The following is an 18209-nucleotide window of genomic DNA, read 5'->3' as shown; positions in this document are numbered from 1 at the left end:
ACAAGGGCATGGTCACATGGGAGGGCACCTCAGGGTCACTGCTAAATGAACTCCACAATAGGGCACAAATCTGCAACCCAATCTTAGCCAGATACGAACGTAAGAGCAAATATGTACAGTATCATGTGCTTTCCAGCAGCCTTGTGTCTCGAGGGAGCTCTCTGACATCAGCAGTTGAGACAGGTGGTTCCCTTTCCAACTGTGGAAAATAAAACCCTAGTGCAGAGGCACTAGGTAAATATAGCAGTACTGTAATTTTTCCTTGGTGCCCTCTCCCTGTGATTTCTGTCCTGTGATGATATTTTATCCCAGAAACCTATTAAGGACATCCATCCATGCCAATAACTGACTAAATATTTGCAAACTGATTAATACTGGCATTAAAGAGAGTGTAGAAGGCTCTGTTTTATGGCCCCGGTTGGTAGAACTAGGGACTTCCACCTTTATTCATTTGGAATACGTTGTCGAGTGGCTGCTCAAAACTTTACTGGACTATTCTACCCTTTGTCCCCTGTTATTAATACAATGCAACAGAATGACAGACAAGAGTCAGACCATCTTAAAATCACATGCACAGAGCAGGTCAATACCAATCATATCCAGTTTGAGTCTGAGAGCTAAAATCAGCTGAGATGTACTAAGCCCTTTGTGGTCACAACTATTTGCTTTTGAATTTAAGAATTACTCACAGAAGGGCACCCCGTAACATGTGTATAAAATTACTTAATTCAGCTTCTATTTCCCTTTCTGAACATAGATACTTTTACACTCTGACAGCCGCTGGCTCTTAAAGCATTCTCCTTTTTGTTGTATCTCCTTAGAAACACAAATCTTGTTCCCTGGCAGCGGTGGCGCTAAGTGCTGTACCACATGCCCAAACTAGTTCTCCCTAGCAGCTTTAATTCACAGTAAGTGGCATGAAAGGAGGTCAACCCTTCTCAAAAAAACACTCAGAGTTCTTTTCGACTTCAGAATCTATTTTGGAAAGCCCCATTCCCTTGTATGTAAAGAGTAGCTTCCCATTTTGAAATTCTGGCCATAGCTATTGACAACTTTATGGAATGGTCCACAAAAGGGCAAACACAGGGATATGATCACAGTTTCAACTCTTGATCCTAATTCTCTGTGGATTCTGGAAACGATGTCAGACAAGTAAGTCAATACCTGCCATCCCGTCTTCGCCCCAGATAACCCTTTCATTTGAAAATACGTATGGCATGCATATGTGTTATGGCTTTTCTTTCCTGAGGTGTTCATTCAACGCTTAACTCAATAATGCCATCTTAATCCTGAAAGTATCCATGGTAACCTACAACTGTAATAAACAAGTCTAAAGAATGGAAAATGAAGTCAGGTCCTCTCGTTTCCCCCATTCTTCTTCATCTTTACAAATGCGGTCTTCACTGCGTCTCTAAGTTAACACTTCATAGATTTGGGGGCTGGAATAAAAACAAAAATAGGAACACAGAAATGGCATCCAGCATTCAGTGAACGCTTACTGTATGCCAAATGCTGTGCTGAGTAGTTCTGTAGATTATCTCATTTAATCCTTACGCTAACAGTAAAAGTAAGTACTACTATTAATCTGATTCTAGGTATAAAATCACTGAAGTTGAGAGAGGGTAAGTAACTTTTCTAAAGACAAAAAGCTTGTAAGTGGGAGGCCAGGGACATCAAGACAGTCTTATTTGACTTCAAACATCTTGTTCTTAATAATCAGGCTATGCAGAAAAATATCATTTTTTGTTTCTGCCCAGCAGTCACATAATTTAGATATCTAGGAGTCTCCCCCAAAATCAGAAGGGAACCACAGCTTCATGTTCAGCAGGAAGGTAAAAACACCACACACGTCCAGCTAAAACCACCAGGGAAATTAAGAAAAGGCAGGACTCAAACATGAGCACAGCCAACACACGGCACCCTGCTCTGATCAAGAGAAGCCTTACAATAAGTGTCTCTAAATTTGATCTGACATATCATTTAAAAGAGCGCACTGTTCTTTGCAGATCAACCTCTACAGTTAACTTGGGGTATCCGATTCACGTCACTGAAGCGCACCCCGAAGGAGAAGAAACACTTCTTATAATGCTGCCCTTCTCCTTAAGTGAAATGAAGACTCCTTTTGAAGATAACAATTTCAAACAAAGGCCAGAGTAAAACACATATTACGATCACATGAAAAATCATATTTTAAAGATGTTTTCCAACCGGGCGCAGTGGCTCACACCTGTAATTCCACCACTTTGGGAGGCCAAGGTAGGAGGATCACCTGAGATCAGGAGTTCAAGACAAGCCTGGCCAGCATGGGGAAACCCTGTTTCTACTAAAAATAACAAAAATTAGCTGGGCATGGTGGTGCATGCCTGTATTCCAGCTACTCAGGAGGCTGAGGCAGGAGAATTACTTGAGCCCAGGAGGCGGAGGTTGCAGTGAGCTGAGATGGCTCCACTACACTGGGCATCAAAAAAAAAAAAAAAAAGATGTTTTCCATGCTACAAATGTGTTTCCATGAAGTACATACAGTATGTTTATCTAATCTAGAACAGAACTCAACAAATAGACTTTAACTTTGTCTCTTAGCATCAATAATAGAATCAACTTCCAAGAGATAATTTATAGTCTCTGCTTGGAAATGTAGTCAAATATGAAAAGGGTCACATGGATTAAGGTCACTCAAAACTCACTGTGGTGCCAGCCTTCAGAAAGTGGGGCTACAATATGTGGCTTTCTAATCTCCTCTTATTTAGGAAATATGAATAAATCAAACTCTATTACATTGATTTCCAAAAATGTAGGTTTTGGGAACTTTGTGACTCTGATTTAGAAGTAATCATAGCTAAGGTCCAGTGTACCTGGGTCACCTGACAGTCTGGTGAGCTACCACTCAACGGGGCAGTTTCTAAAGTAAATGGCCCAGGACACAAAACCAGAAGAGGCTGCCTCTCCCTATATCTTTATACTTTCTGAGAGATAGAAGAATATAGGTCATCAGGGTTGACTTATGGCTATTTGGAGTACACCCATGAATATTAATGCTAAAACCCCCATTGCCACCATTACCACCAAACCTAAAAAACAAAGAAGAACAAAGTATAAACCACTGATTATAACTGAGTAGCAATGAAAGTTGCATGCACTGATTATGTAATAGTTTGAAGTCTGACGCAAAGATAGTGATTTACTTTTTAAAAAACTCACTTTGTAAAAAAGCATTAAATTTACATTCATCATCCCTTTCTCGATTTGCAAATTAGGCATTTAGAAACAGAATCCTCAAAGCAGAATTAGAACTCAGATACATGCAGAATACATGGGTTGTGTGGGCTGTGCATTCAGGAAGAAGTCCCAGAGACACAAACCTGAATGTGAAGTCCACTTCAGTACACCCTACCTCAGCACCACTAGTTGAGCTGCTTAACTCTTCTGATTCTTTATTTTTCCATTTAGAAAATGGGGATAATACCTACCTCACAGACTTAACATGGGAATTCAAGAGGACTAAGTGAATGGTTGTAGATGAGGAGCCTTTTAGGGTGCCCGCCCTGCAGCTGCCGCTACATGCATGCCCTTTTCCTACTTCGTTTAAGTGTCTCAGCTCCAGTTCATTTTCTCCTGCCCCCTCCTCTTCCTCCTTACTTGGGGCATTTTAAACTAAAACGCACACAAGAAGATTTCTGCATGTTTTATCCCACAAAGTGGACATTGGCACTTATGAATGCACAAACACGTATGGGAAACCTTTGCTCACGTTTCCCTACCTGTGGGTGGTTTGCCCACGTTGAGGAGAAGAAAGAAGAAAATTGTGTTTGGCGCACACAGAGTGAGCTTCTAACAGAAATGTGTAAGAGAGGCATTTTTTAAGATTAAAGACTTGTATGAAAGACACTCTTGAAAACTTTGAGATGGAAAAACAAAGTGATATTTGAATTCTCTCCTGCTGCTTTGTCATGGTATGCTGGGACACATGTATGGGGAATGGTACAGTGCACATCGCCACCAAATGACACTCTCTAAGAGGCAGAGTGACAGTGTCAGCATTTTCCAATTTCAAGCATTGCGTTAGGTATTCTTAGGCAAAATCATCAAGAATTATATTTAAAAATTAAAATTTTGAAAATTCCAAAAATAGGTGAAAGGCAGTAATTTCTTACTCAGAATAAAAGAAAGACCTGTAAGTTAGTGTACTTATATGTGCCGAAGCTTTCTTTGAATATCTGTGTCATAAAATTACTCTACAACTGCCCAGAGTTGAAAATAAATAAATTGGTAACATGGGAGAGAAAAAATGTAAGCATAAAATTCATATATTACATCTCTAAATATTATAAATAGCCACCACCACTCAAAAGGAGAATAGGGAACAGGAAAAAAAATCATACTTGGAAAATTATCCAGAGAAATGTATCTCTTCAATTCATGTGTACAGTGGTTATTTATGTCTCAGACAGTAACTTTAGACATGTCAAAGGGTGCAGAACAGACTTTATTCTCCCCCACGTGAACTCTGCCTATAAAATGCTACATGTTCAGTCTTTCTACCTTATAAAGGTAAAGTTGATCGTAAAAAAATTAAAATTAAAACTAAAAATCCTTGATATAAGACTCCACTGGGGTCCAGAAATTACTTTAGCTCCAGAAGCCAGGGCAAAGACAGAGACACACATCACAAAGGCCTCTACACATGGGTGTATGTGTGGGAATGCGTGTATCTCCAAATGTGTAGAACGCAAGATAAAAGTGGAAACCTCAGTCAGAATTCACTATACTCCAAATGATAGTTCAGCAACATCCCAGGCACTTAACTTGTGTGAGATTTTATAACTGCCTTCTCTGAAGCTGCCTACAGCCTAAGAGTAAGTAGAAGATCCGACATGTAATCAATCAAAATACCCACATATGACTACTACAATAGTTGAGTGCATTGAGGGAGAAGTGGTGGGGATCAGCCAGGGTTTTGAAAACAGATCTAATTAATCTCAGAAACACCCTAGAATGAGTATGCCAGTCAGGCCCTAAGAAGACTTTTATAGGTCCCTGACCTGTATGTAATTTAAATAAAACTAGACTCATTACTAAATTATGTATGTATAGAGAGGCTCAGTAAAGTTCTAATATTTGTCATAATCGCAGCTACAATTATTACTTTAAAAGATCAAATATAATAGTCTTTTATAGAAAAATGACTGGTGCCCTACATTGGGGTCACGCATTGCTGGGTGCCCTAATCACAAGGTTAGCATGGTACTGGCTAATCCCGCATAGATGCCAATGTACAGACACAGGAAAAAAGGCATGGTTTTCCAAGACATTGCTTATTCATTCATGGGCCCTCTAATAAAAGTTCTGGAATCCGGAACAAATGGTTACAAGAGTCATACTTGGTGGGAGAAGAACAGGTGGATTATTCTGGCTTCTGAGGGGTGCCTGCTGGGACCTTAAGAAGGTGATCGGCAGAAGGAGGAAGGATGATGAGGCAGAGATAGGATCCCCTTTGACATGAGGCCAATCTGGAGGCAGAACCAGGCTGTGATACTTCCTAACTCTTTGAAATGGGTCAAGACCCTGAATGTCCCTGGGCCTCTATAAAATAGAGATGACACCACTGTCCTTCTCAGTGTATAAGGATCAGATGCCTAGCTTGCCACCTAGGAGACATCTGGTAAATGTTAGTTCTTCTCAATACTAAGGAGGCTAGAAAATAAAAAGTCCTAGTGACAAATGATGAGTCATACTAGGTCCAATGTTAGCTGCTAAGGGAAATACAAAGAAATACGAAAGGTAGTGGGAGCCAAGATTTGGCTCTCAACCAGGTGGTAGAATGCAGCTGCTCACCTGATTTTATTGTGAAAATTTTTCTTTCATCCATAAAATTCCAGCAAGTCACTAGAAGACCAAAGACATAAAATCAAGAGTGGTTTAAATGAAAATAGGCACGTATATTTTATACCCACTACTATTTTAAGTGCTTTACATGAAATGGCAACTATTGTTATCTCTCTTTTTTCAGATGGAGAAACTGAGACAGAGAATTAGGTAACTTGCTCAGGGTTACATATCTAACATTCAGGAAGGTGACACTTGAGCCTAGGCAGCTTGGTTCCAGAGTTCATGCCTTCCCCTCCCCTCAAACCTCATCCCAAGCTGCCTCCCTCTAACCCCTGCTGAAGTTTTAAGTCTTTAATGCTTAAAACTGAGTGAAGCACTAAAGAAGCATAGTTGAGAAAGACCTGGACCCTGGTCTCCCTGGGGCCCAGAGCCTAATAGAGAAAATAGAATCTGTGAGTCTGGAGTAAAAGAGAAATCTACAAGACATAGTGAAATGCAACAGAGAAACCCAGGCTGCCTGGAAAAGAGTGGAGAAGGAGAAGCAGGTGTTAGCAGAACAGTATTTCTCCTCCTACCCTCCACTTTTACATAATTCTACCTGTCCCTAGCATAGCACTGGGCACATTCAGTAAAAATCATTACTTTTGTCATCTTTGGATACTCAAGATAATATTTTCCACTAATCTAACTTACAAATATAAACATAATAGAATCTATCCCCATGAGGTGTCACCAATCTTGTGGGGGCAGAGATGTTAACACAAATGCTTCTAATCTGCATCCCCATAGCTTATGGTTATGACCTGAGATCTTGAGATGACACACAAGATACAATACACAGCTAGAGTCCTGACATAATCACACCACCAACTTCCGAGAATTAACTGATGATTTTCCTAACAGGTCATGAGTTTGACGGTATTTGCTGTTAATTGTTGATAAACTGAAATAAACAACCATACATTCATCCAAGAAACACACGTTAAATTATAATTAGTCAATAATTTTCCGATTGGACAAAAAAAATGGACAGTGTCCATCAAGGACTAGAGAAATTGTGATAAGTCAATAGGAATTTCACCAAGAAATATACACACACACACACACACACACATACACACACACACACACACGTACTAAAATGCATATTGGTAGCTTTTTAAAAAACACCCATTTTTATTGTTGTAAGAACGCGTAACATGAGAGCTACTTCTTAACACATTCTTACATGTATAATATGGTGTTTTTTAACTCTGGGCACACTGTTGTGCAGCAGATCTCTAGAATTTAGTCACCTTGCATAACTGACACTAAAAAAAACACCCGTTTTTTATAAAAGTGTGATCCTGGAAGCTGCTCAGAAACTGCATGTCCCCAAACATAACCAATTTCAAACTGAATAACTGTAAAATAGAAAGCCTGAACCACAAAGAGACCATTAGGATAAGTTTGAAAAGATATCCAATATGAGAAATGAATTTTTTAAGTGGGGACATTCTTAGAAAAGGAGAGAGAAAGAATTCCCAGTGAAGAGATGGCATTTTCAAGAGCAGGTTCTAGAATGGGTTTTCTAGGTCAGACCAAGAGGCAGCTTCTTGCAGAGTGGAGCTTCACACTCCTGACTTCTGGTAGTGACCTCAGTTCATAGGTATATGGTCTTAAAAAAGGTACCATGGCTCTCTGTGTCTCAGTTTCTTCATGTGTAAAGTAGGGATCACGATGCCTATGTTTTACAGTTTTATGATGATCCCATCAGCATCATGTGAGACGCTACAACTGATTCTTAATTATGTGTGTCAATTTGGGTCAGCTACGGTGCTCCACTGTTTAATAAAGCACGAGTTTAGATGTTGCTGTGTAGGTTTTGTATAGATGTGATTAATATTTATAATCAATTGATTTAGGTAAAGCAGATGACCCTCTGTATTGTGGGTGAGCCTCTTCTGATCAGTTGAAGGCCTTAAGAGTGAAAGCTGAAGTTTCCTTGAGAAAGAATTCCCTGTGAGCTATAAATCCTGCCTGAATTCCCAGTTTGCTGGTCCACACCATGAATTCTGAACTCAACACTGCAGTATCAACTCTTAATTGAGTTTCCGGCTTGCCCTACCAATTGTAGCCTTGGCAGTCTTCACAATCACATGAACTAATTTCTTAGCATGCATGCGCCTGTGCGTGCATGCGTGCGCACACACACACACGTCTCTCAATTGATATATAGATACACATATATAGAAAGAGAGATATTAAAGATATAAATGTATCAGCATATTAAAGCTATATAGAGACAGATATAAATATATATATAAATATATATATATATACATATATATATATACATATATATATATATATANATATATATATATATATACACATATATATATATAGAGAGAGAGAGAGAGAGAGAAATCTGTTTCTCTGGAGAACCCTAATCGATATATCTTCCAACTTACTGAATTCTCTCTATATGGCAACAGGGATCAAGCACTTGAAAAGCTCAAACTCTTAAATTCTTTCTCTCTCTGTTTCCAACCACACTCCCACATAATAAATGAGCATATGGAATGGAGGCCTATCATCAGTGGTAGAACTACTGGTGAAATGTATAAAAGCCCAGGATAGTAACTCTCAGTGTGATTTCAAAAGCAGATCTAGCACTCTCTGAGAGGAAGAAATGTGAATAAAATGAAACTTGAAGGAATTTATAAGCTCCATGAAGACAAAAACGACGTCTTGTTCACAATTAAGCTCTTAGGTCCTAAAATGCTAACTGAACACCTCAGTAACCATGTGTTGAATGAATGGATCATAGAGTTCTATAGCTAAGTAGAGGCAGGTGGGATTTTTTTTTCCTATTACTTGATATTAACCCAAACTATGTTACATATGAGTTAATACTAGAACATCACAGAGAAGGCATGTGCTCATTCATCCATCTTTGCATCCATCCATTCACCTCACATGCACTGCAGGCCTGCCACATTCTATAGGCTGCACCTCAGGACTGTGAGGATGAAAGACAAAAGGCTTGCCTTTGAAGCACTCACAGAGCAGTAAGTTGAATAAGCAAGTTATAATTGTATTAATGTTATGTACTAGAGTAAAGCTAAGCAGGAGCTGCTAGAAAAGTCCGGAGAATGGACACATAACCTCTTCTGGGAGGGATTCATCCCTTAAATAAATCTTTATTGAAGTGAGCTCTGTGCCAAGCACTATGCTATGCCATGAGAATATTTCCATAATATATTATTACATATTAATCATGGTTAAATTTTATTGAGTGCTTATTACTGTGTTTTAGGCATTGTTGTAAGACCTTTACATTTACTTACTGATTCTCTTCATACTAGGAAATCTGGTATGTGCTAATATTTTTTAATGTCCTTTTCTATAAGACAATCATAGAGGCATATATTTATATATGGCCTTTTCAAATATATATTTGATCACTTGCCATCTAAAACACACTGTTAGGCACCAGTTTAATCAGCATATAGTGTCTGTCCTTAAATTTAGCGGAGGAAACAGACAAACCCCACAATAACTACAATCTCAGGCTGTCTGACTCCATCAGTCCTGCACAGGCCTTGTCATGAGCATAAACACAAATACACCACCTCTAAAACTTCCCCAAAACTTGAGAATATGATTTTGAACACAGTCAACACAAATGTATTGAGAATGTTTTGTCCCATCCCTAAATAAGGAAAATAACCAAAGAGAAATATTTTTAACATACATGACAGATACCTTCAAAACTATATTTTAAAACAACTCTTTCTTTCCGTGACTAACCATGCCAAGTATAGTCAATGTGGCCTGAAACTAGCATGGCTACCTTAGATGCCAGTCAATATCAAGATATTTTCAATTACCTTCCAGCCACTGACACAGGCATAAGGCATCGTTTTTCAAGATCTCATTGTTAAAAGTGTGTGCACAGCAACAGAAGATGCTGATATCATTATTTTGCATTATTGATAAATAGCAAGTATTTGTCATCAATTAACAGCAATTGTATATTGAAATAATTTCTAAAGGAATCCTGATAAAAAACAATAATTTTAATTACTTGAGAAACCTACCACATCCATCAACATTCATGGCTTTCAGTAAGTACCATGGAGGCCCAAGGAAGTTCCATAAGACTTAAAAAGGGGGAGAGACTCCTTCAAGCTAAAGGAAAATGAACTGTATTTATTTCTTTTATACTCTGGACTAACCCCATCCATTTTTTTTTAATGTTTAAAATTCATATTCTATTTTTTTCAAATGGGATTTTGGGTTACATTAAAAACTAGGTACATAAAACAAGGCAATAGAAATAAAATCCACATCAAATTTGCTTAAAATGAACAAGGAAGTAAACGCTAGAATATACTTGGAATGCACTGTTTTTTGTAGCTGGGTTCCGTATTGAACTTTGAGTTTCTTGGCAGTTTAGACAAAAATTAAAATGTGTTGCATTAAATAAATTTCATTATCCAACAAAAGAAAACAGAACTTCTCTGACCTCCCTTATTCAATAGTAACCCCATCCTAGTCTGGCCATTAGTATTTCTGTTTCTTTTATATTTTTCTTCATAGCATTTATCAGTTTTCTAAGTTCTATATCTTTTGTATATTTTCTGTCTATTCTGCTAAAATGCAAGACTCATGAGGACAAGAGTCTTTTTTTGTTTTCACTCTTTTAGCTCAGCCCTAGAATAATGCCTGGCACGTAGCAAATGTGATATAGACAGGTTGATAGCTACAGACAGGTACATAGAGAGATTTTATTCCAAATACTGAATTCCAGGAGAAATTTATCATGAGATTCCATAAATAAATTACACCAGGCTCTGAGGCTATGTTGAGGAGGAGAGACAATTGCCTGACAATTCATGACCAGCATAAAATAAAAGGCACATGCAGATATGTAGTGACGGGGGAAAGTATTTGGAGCAGAAGAGCTAGGTTCAGCTCCTAAGGCCAGCACCTCCCTCCTTGTGCCTTCTATCAGGCTGCATGGCATAACTGTGAAGCATCCAGGCTCTGGAGCCAAGTGGCTTGGCTTTAAATCCTGCCTCTACCACTTTTAAGTTTATAAGCTGTGTGGCCTCCAACAATATCTAGCCTCTCTGTGCCTCAGTTACTTCATCTATAAAATGTGGATCATGATAGTACCTACCTCAAAGAATTACTGTGGGAATTAAATGAGTTTAGATAAGTAAATCAACTATATAAGGCAATTGCCTGGCACAAGTAAAACGAAGCACTGGCAGTTAATTTGAACGTGTCCTTCATTCATAAAACATGGCTAATAACTACCTTTGGCATAGATGTAAGGATCAATTAATCTTAATATGTGATAATGTGCTTAGGTGTTATAAATAAATGACTCTTGTTTTATATTTTCATGGAAGAATATATTCATCATAAGGCTTTCAGAAAATGAAGAAAGATAGAAAAGAGAAAGTAAAATCCCGTATAACCTAGTAAACAATGAGAACCACCTAGCATTTTCCTGTATAAATTTCCAGATTTCTTTCTCTGCCATAATCGCATGTAGATTTATACGTGCATGTGTGTGCTTATAAAAACATAATTTTTAAAGAGCTAGACTCATACGATGTACTGCTGTGAAACCTGCTTTTTTTTAAAAAAATCATGTTTTATCTCATATCTCATGTGAGTAAATAAAGATCTATATCATTCGATATAATAGCTGCCTAGTATTCCATTGTATGAAAGTGTCTTGATTTATTTAGCCAATACTCCATTCACAGACAGTTAAGTTGTTTCTAATTTGTGAAAGTGCTTTGTAAACTACAAAGTAATATAGAAATGTTAGTTATCATCACCACCATTTAAAAAATAAATATCTAGACATTATCATTAAACTTGTGAAGGTCTTCTCTCACTATTTCTTTAACCTGCTGGGAGTGGTGCTTCGATCTAATGGTATTAACATCAACATTTTTAAAACACAACATTTAGGGATTTCTCATCGGAACACACACACACACACACAAAACAGATGAACTACTGAGTCAGAACTAGGGGAAGGTGTTGGGGACTATTCCCAAGAGCCTGTTTCTCAGTACAATGACTGTGTTCTTGTTCCCGGCACATTCTACCTCACCCTCCTTCCCTGTAGACTGACATCACTCATTGACTGCTTCCTTTTTCCCCAGAATCTACCCGTGGCTTCAGAATTTTTGACAATGAGCTCCAAGTAGCCATTACGAAGCAGTTGAAACAGTCAGTAGAGATGAAATGTACTGGCTAAACCTATGTTGAAGATATAAAGAATAAAACTGGTACTCACTGAGTAGCTACCATGAAATGTGTACATGCTCTAAGTGGCAGATTTTACAGTTATATTAATTTACACCACTGCACTGCCCTCCTAGATTCTCAGCTCCTTGCTATTAGGAATCACACCCTACTCCTTTCTGTGTTTTCACCTTTCCCTAATAAAAGACCACGTAAGTGTAGGTACTTAATCAATGTTGTTCATTTGAGAGTGAGCAGCTGAAGTAATGAGGGAAACCGCAATCTTACGTACTTTACAATCTCACTGATTGATAACTCAAATTAGTAGTGCCAATGTAGTCTCTGAAAATTAAACCTGCCATATTATTTCTGGTATGATGGGGTTTGGTAAGATATTCAAATGCATGAAAACAAGCAAATTAATATCACTACTCTTTTTGTAACAATAAATTTTACCTATTAATTAATATTGTGACTTGGAGCAAATGTGCATGGCAGGAAGCAGAAGGCCCTGCTGATATCAATTTCACAGAAGGATGTAGCCTGTGCATTGAGATATATTGTGGATACCTATGCTATAGCTCCAGTCCCAGCATGAGCTGGATGGATTTAGCTCATAAAACTCTGGCCTCTTACCTCTTCAAGGCTACAATTAACCCCTCCGTGAGTTTCACTCACTTAAAAAATATTTACTGCACGCCCAGTATCTACCAGGCACTGCAATAAGTGCTAGATTTGGGGAGGCCCAACATGACAAAAGTAATTTAAGTTCTTTTATGTGTGTGTGTGTGTGTGTGTGTGTGTGTGTGTGTGATGGAGTCTCCTTCCATTGCCCAGGCTGGAGTGCACTGGTGTGATCTCTGCTCACTGCAACCTCTGCCTCCCAGGTTCAAGTAATTCTCCTGCCTCAGCCCCTCGAGTCCTGGGATGATAGGTGCCCACCACCACACCCAGCTAATTTTTGTATTTTTAGTAGACATGGGATTTCACCATGTTGGCCAAGCTGGTCTTGAACTCCTGACCTCAAGTGATCCACCCACCTCAGTCTCTCAAAGTGCTGGGAATATAGGTGTGAGCCACCATGCCCAGTCAAAAATAATTTAAATTCAAAATAGATTATACATAAACATTATGGGTCTCTAAAGGAGACATCATGACAAATATGACTTATGACTACCAAAGGTAGGGTCTCCTAATATTAAAATATAAATCCATCAATCTGGCCAGGAAGATCTTTTTACCCAACATGGAGGTTAACCAGTAAATTTCATGGTCTCCTGTCCATTCTATTTCATGCTGATTATCGGAAATTGTTAAAAATAATAATAACAATGATTTGATCATTCCACAGCTCTGGAAAAGGACTGCAATCAAGGAGAAATGTCTGACATGAATAAAGATAGGCGCAAGTGACCTCTGTGTCAAGGATTTGCCATTCCTATCTCAGATATTTCATGCGAACCCTGCTTCTCTGTCCTCTACTAGTCTCTCTGTGTAACTCTATTCTACAGGTTCTGTGTGACTTAGATCCACCTATTTTATAAACTATGACCCAACGTGGTAAATGCGGAGTGCTGCTCCTAACCATACAGCACCTTCTAGCCTTGATGATAAATCAAGCCTCACCCTTCTCTAATTTCATCAATGGGATATGTTCTATTTTTGAAAAAAAATAATGTAAAGCCCCAGAGGGCAGAAACTTTACATCTACATTGTTTTTTAGCCTATACAGCACCAAAAGCATACTCCTGGCTCTATCAAAAGTGCTCAACAGATACATTTAGGTTAATGTCTATATTAGTCCTTACAATAGTAGTTTGTTTCTACTATGGTCAGTTGTATCAGAAAAAAAAAAAAAATAGTCTCAGAGCCCTGAAAATTTGCCTTCACATTCTTACCACATGCACAACTTTGGATAAATCTATTAAAATACATTGGGCCTCAGTTGCCCCATCTCTAAAATATAGAGGTGGAAACAGAAAGTCTCCAAGTCCCAAATCAACCTACCATCCAATGATTTTACATACCTTAGAAGGCATTATGCCTCAAGGAAGACTTTGGAGGTTTGAAATATCTCTTTTCATCTAATAAAATGAGTAGTTCTTTTTTTGTTTGTTTTTAAAAAGAAGTGAATTGTGAATCCCTTTAAGAAGCAGCTCAGGCTTTGCTCACTCTCTCAAGTTCCCAATAAATGAATGGCGATTCTCTCCTCTTGCTTCAGCCCTTAAAAAAAGTCCATCCTCTGACTAATAGAAAATAGGATTTGAGTGATGGCCCTTACACTAATTGGTCAGGAGCCCTAGATAAAATATTGTTATTGACAGAACATTCTCCCTTTTTCATGCACTGATAAAGTAGCTTGGCAGAGCACACAGATAGAGAGCAAGTGTAGGACAAAGAAAGAGTGCCCAAAACTTGGATCAAATTGGAAGAATCAAGCCAGTGCAGTAAGGTTCTTGCGAATAAAAGATCCTGCTAAGAGGATATAACAGAAGCCAGCATATTCACCAAGATAATGGGATAAGGGAAGCAAGAATCGCCAGTCGTGGATGAGAGGCTAAGAAAAAAGCAAAAATCCAAAAGATCTGACTTGCTCTGCTTGACCCTTGAGGTTCACATAGGATCAAATGTAAATGAAATCATTTTACAGACTGTGATTTTTAACTCAGCACAAAGAAAGATATGCATAAAGAAATCCCATCACAATCTGTCAGAAACTATTGATTTAAAAAAGATAAAACAGAAAATGTTCAAAGGAGCATCATAAATATAACAGTATGGGTTAAGATAAAGTACAGGGAAGCTTCTACCGGTAGGACTGTATTCTGCCATGGCGGGTGAACTAACTCCATAAACTACCAGAGCCTCTAGCTGCTACAACTTGATCTATCTAATTTACAAACAAACAAACAAACAAAAAAAGAATCCAAGGTTAATAACTATATTAGTCCTTATAATGGTAGTTTGTTTATACTGTGGTCAAAATTTCAATTTTCATCCATTACCACTGAACTACTAGACTGTAGAAAACTCTAGGCGGTCAGCAGCTTGGTGATGCATTGAAGGAAAAAGAACCCAAGACAGGGCCAGCAAATGCCTTTTACCCCTGAGTGGTTTAATCCAGGCTTAATTGTTGTACAAATCACAGCTTCATTTTCCCAGAAATTCTAAAGTTGACTGTGAAAAACCCGGAAATTATTTATCTTGTCTTTTCTTCTCTCTATTTCTACTTTCTTCCTCCAAGCTCTATAATCCTCATCCTCCCCTAAACTCAGGAAAGGGAAAATTATTCAAAGATTTACTAGAAATTGTTAGAATTCTTTTATGTAATCTTCTATCTCCTACAGTGTCAGCACCCAGCTTCCAGCTTCTTCCTTCCTGCTTGCCCTGCTATTGAAATGACCAGAGCCAGAACAGATTCAGGTTCCTATTTGGAAGTAGCAGGGAGGTTCCTCCCATTCTTCAAACCAGTTCACCCACAGGGAGCCTGTTCCAACCAGAACTCCATCTCTGCTAAGGATACACCAGCCGCAGGACCCAGCCTGGGCTTGCCCGTCCAGTAAACAGCAAGGAACCAAGAAGGCACAACCCAGAAGACTGGGGGTTCTTCTATAAAAGGGACAATTGAGTCCCCCCCACCCCCCCACCCCCTCCTACCACCTTTCTCAAAGGGAAAGGAGTGGGCTACACCACTTTGAGCACAGTGCAAAGCGAACAATTCCATTCTCCCACACTCGCCCCGTTCTTCTGAGGAATGGGGCTGACTTTGATTCTTCAGATTACATTCACAATTAAACTCTTCAAGACTTTGTACCCTGGGAAAACAGTAAACAACTCAACTCTTGTCCTCGGATAACCAAGTACGTGTGTGTGTGTGTGTGTGTGTGTGTGGATGTGTGTGTATGGCAGGGCACAGGGAGTATAAGGAATCAACTCTAGAGAAAGTCTCCTACAAAGAGAAATGCATGTGGGTGAAACACCTTGTAATTTAAAACTATATTTCTTCCATTGCCTCCAGTTCTCGGCCTGAGCCAGGCATGGGATTTGATGTGGCTGCCCTTACGTTAAAAACGCACTACACAGCAGACATTAGGGTGCCAGGCAGCTCATCACGTAAAGCCCCCAGGCACACTGAACACCATTTTGTTTGACATTTCACTGGCGACAATAGACCTGTCTGAAAATGCTCACATCCCACAGGCAGGTGGGAGGGGAGGGGAGGGGTTAACAAGACAAGCAGACTTTGTGTGCGGCTCTTCTGGAATGTATTGGAAAAGGTACATGGAGCCTATTGAAAGCAAGTGCGGTTTTACTGGTGCATATTTCATGGATTAGTTGGGAGTTGGAAATTATTTGGACGCGGTTTTCAAATGGAGGCTCAATCCTAAAAGTTAAAACAATAATAATTCTGTGGTTTAAAAGGAGACATGGCATTCACCTAAGCAGGATACCTCTGTTGGCCTCAAAATTATAGTGTGGTACTACAAGTGTTAGAGAGCACATTCTACTTAGTCAAGTCTTGCTTATTACTCAGAGACAGAGAATAATATCATTCATTCATTCACTCATTCATGTAGCAAATATTTATTGAATACACACAATATTCATAAAATGCGCATGCTTTAAGGTTACCAGATAATCAGAGATGGATTTTGACCTTATGGAATTTGCAGTCTTTAAAGGGAAATGCTACACAAACACCTAAGATCCTTCCAGGCAGTGCAAGGCAGAAATGTTAGGCATTTAGACACAGACCTCTAATGGACTGGGTGCTTGGCACTCAAAGAGAAATTGATTCCAGCTGGGGCAACCTCTATTGCTTAGCTTTGGTATCCAACAGAAGACCAGGAGCCCTCAACATCCCATCACATCAAGGAAGGAACATCTCCAAGACAACTTCACTTTCTTGCCAAAATATGCAGGTACACATCCATGTGTGGTCTGAATTTCTATAACCATCGAAGCGTTTCTCCTCCTTTCTTTCCCCCAGAAATGGCAGTGGAGTAGATGCGTTCACACAATAGCTAAGTTGAACTTCATCATGTTTTAAGAGGGTCAGTTTTATTAGTTCGGTTAGTTCACTTTCCTTTGATTTCATAATGCAAGAAATGAAAAGAGAGTAAGAGCAGGGCTTTACTTCAGTAGTCCGGGGTAAGGCTTTAACTTTCTGGGTCTGAGGCGGAGGTTTCTGCTGGCATCTTAGCTTTCTGTGTGTTTGTTTGGTTTACTCCTGACAGAGACAATGGAATGCTTCAATGAAAACGCCCAACTCATTTTCCATCTATGAATGAACAGAAGGCATCCCGTGGCTAAGGAGGGATAAATATTCTGTGCCACTGGAGGCCTGCTGGCTCGCCTGGGCTACACCACTATTGTACCCACTCTGGCTCCACACGCAATTTACTAAAGTTTGTGCTGTTTCATGGCAGGGTGATTTATCACTGACACCTCTTTGCCATTTCAACTGGGGGCCACTTCAACGGGGCAAGGTTCAAGGAAGTTGGCCGAGGCTGAAGCAGACATTTTATCAGCTAACTATTGCGTTTTCTAGCTCTTGACTTTTCCCCAGGAGCTTTTGTTTTTCATTTCGTTGGCTGCCTTTAATTCCTCTAATGCTGTACAACCCCAGGTTATTTTTTTTTTTCTAAAAATAATAGAGACTTCAGCACACTGGGTTTTGCTGTTTGTTTTATCGTTATTTTTTTGCTTTTGGTGAAATGATATTAGGGCTCCTTACCTCTAACAACTGAGTCTCACCATGATTTTGAGTTTGAGGAATGCCTATCGAAGGGACTTAATAGGTGGACAGACAGGTATGACATTGTGTTGAGGGCCTTAAATTATATGCAGGTCAGCAGAGGTAATAGAAACGTGGCTGTATGCTTGACTCACCCACTTGAAAACAATCCAGTTCCATTATTTGTTCCTTTCACAACTTGTTCACGTGCTCAATCACTGATTTATTGATTCATTTATTCATTCATTCAACAATTAAGTACCTAATATGAGACATATTACTGTCCAGTGACAGGATGCTAGTGGACCCAAAAAATAATGAATAAGATATGGATGCTCCTTCCAAGGAGTTCACAAGTCTGTGGAGAAACTACTCAGCCAACAAAAAA

General features: G+C 39.1%; 1 protein-coding gene across 1 annotated transcript in view; it reads right to left on the bottom strand.

Moving 5' to 3' along the window:
- The window catches only part of PPARGC1A (PPARG coactivator 1 alpha), a 297516-nt gene that overhangs the window by 108548 nt on the left and 170759 nt on the right, over positions 1 to 18209 (bottom strand). The gene's annotated exons all lie outside the window — the stretch shown is intronic.

This window comes from Cebus imitator, unplaced genomic scaffold, assembly GCF_001604975.1.
Source record: "Cebus imitator isolate Cc_AM_T3 unplaced genomic scaffold, Cebus_imitator-1.0 Scaffold422, whole genome shotgun sequence".
Classification (NCBI taxonomy): domain Eukaryota; kingdom Metazoa; phylum Chordata; class Mammalia; order Primates; family Cebidae; genus Cebus; species Cebus imitator.
Note: the sequence above shows the minus strand (reverse complement) of the source record. Positions and strands in the feature narration are given on the sequence as shown.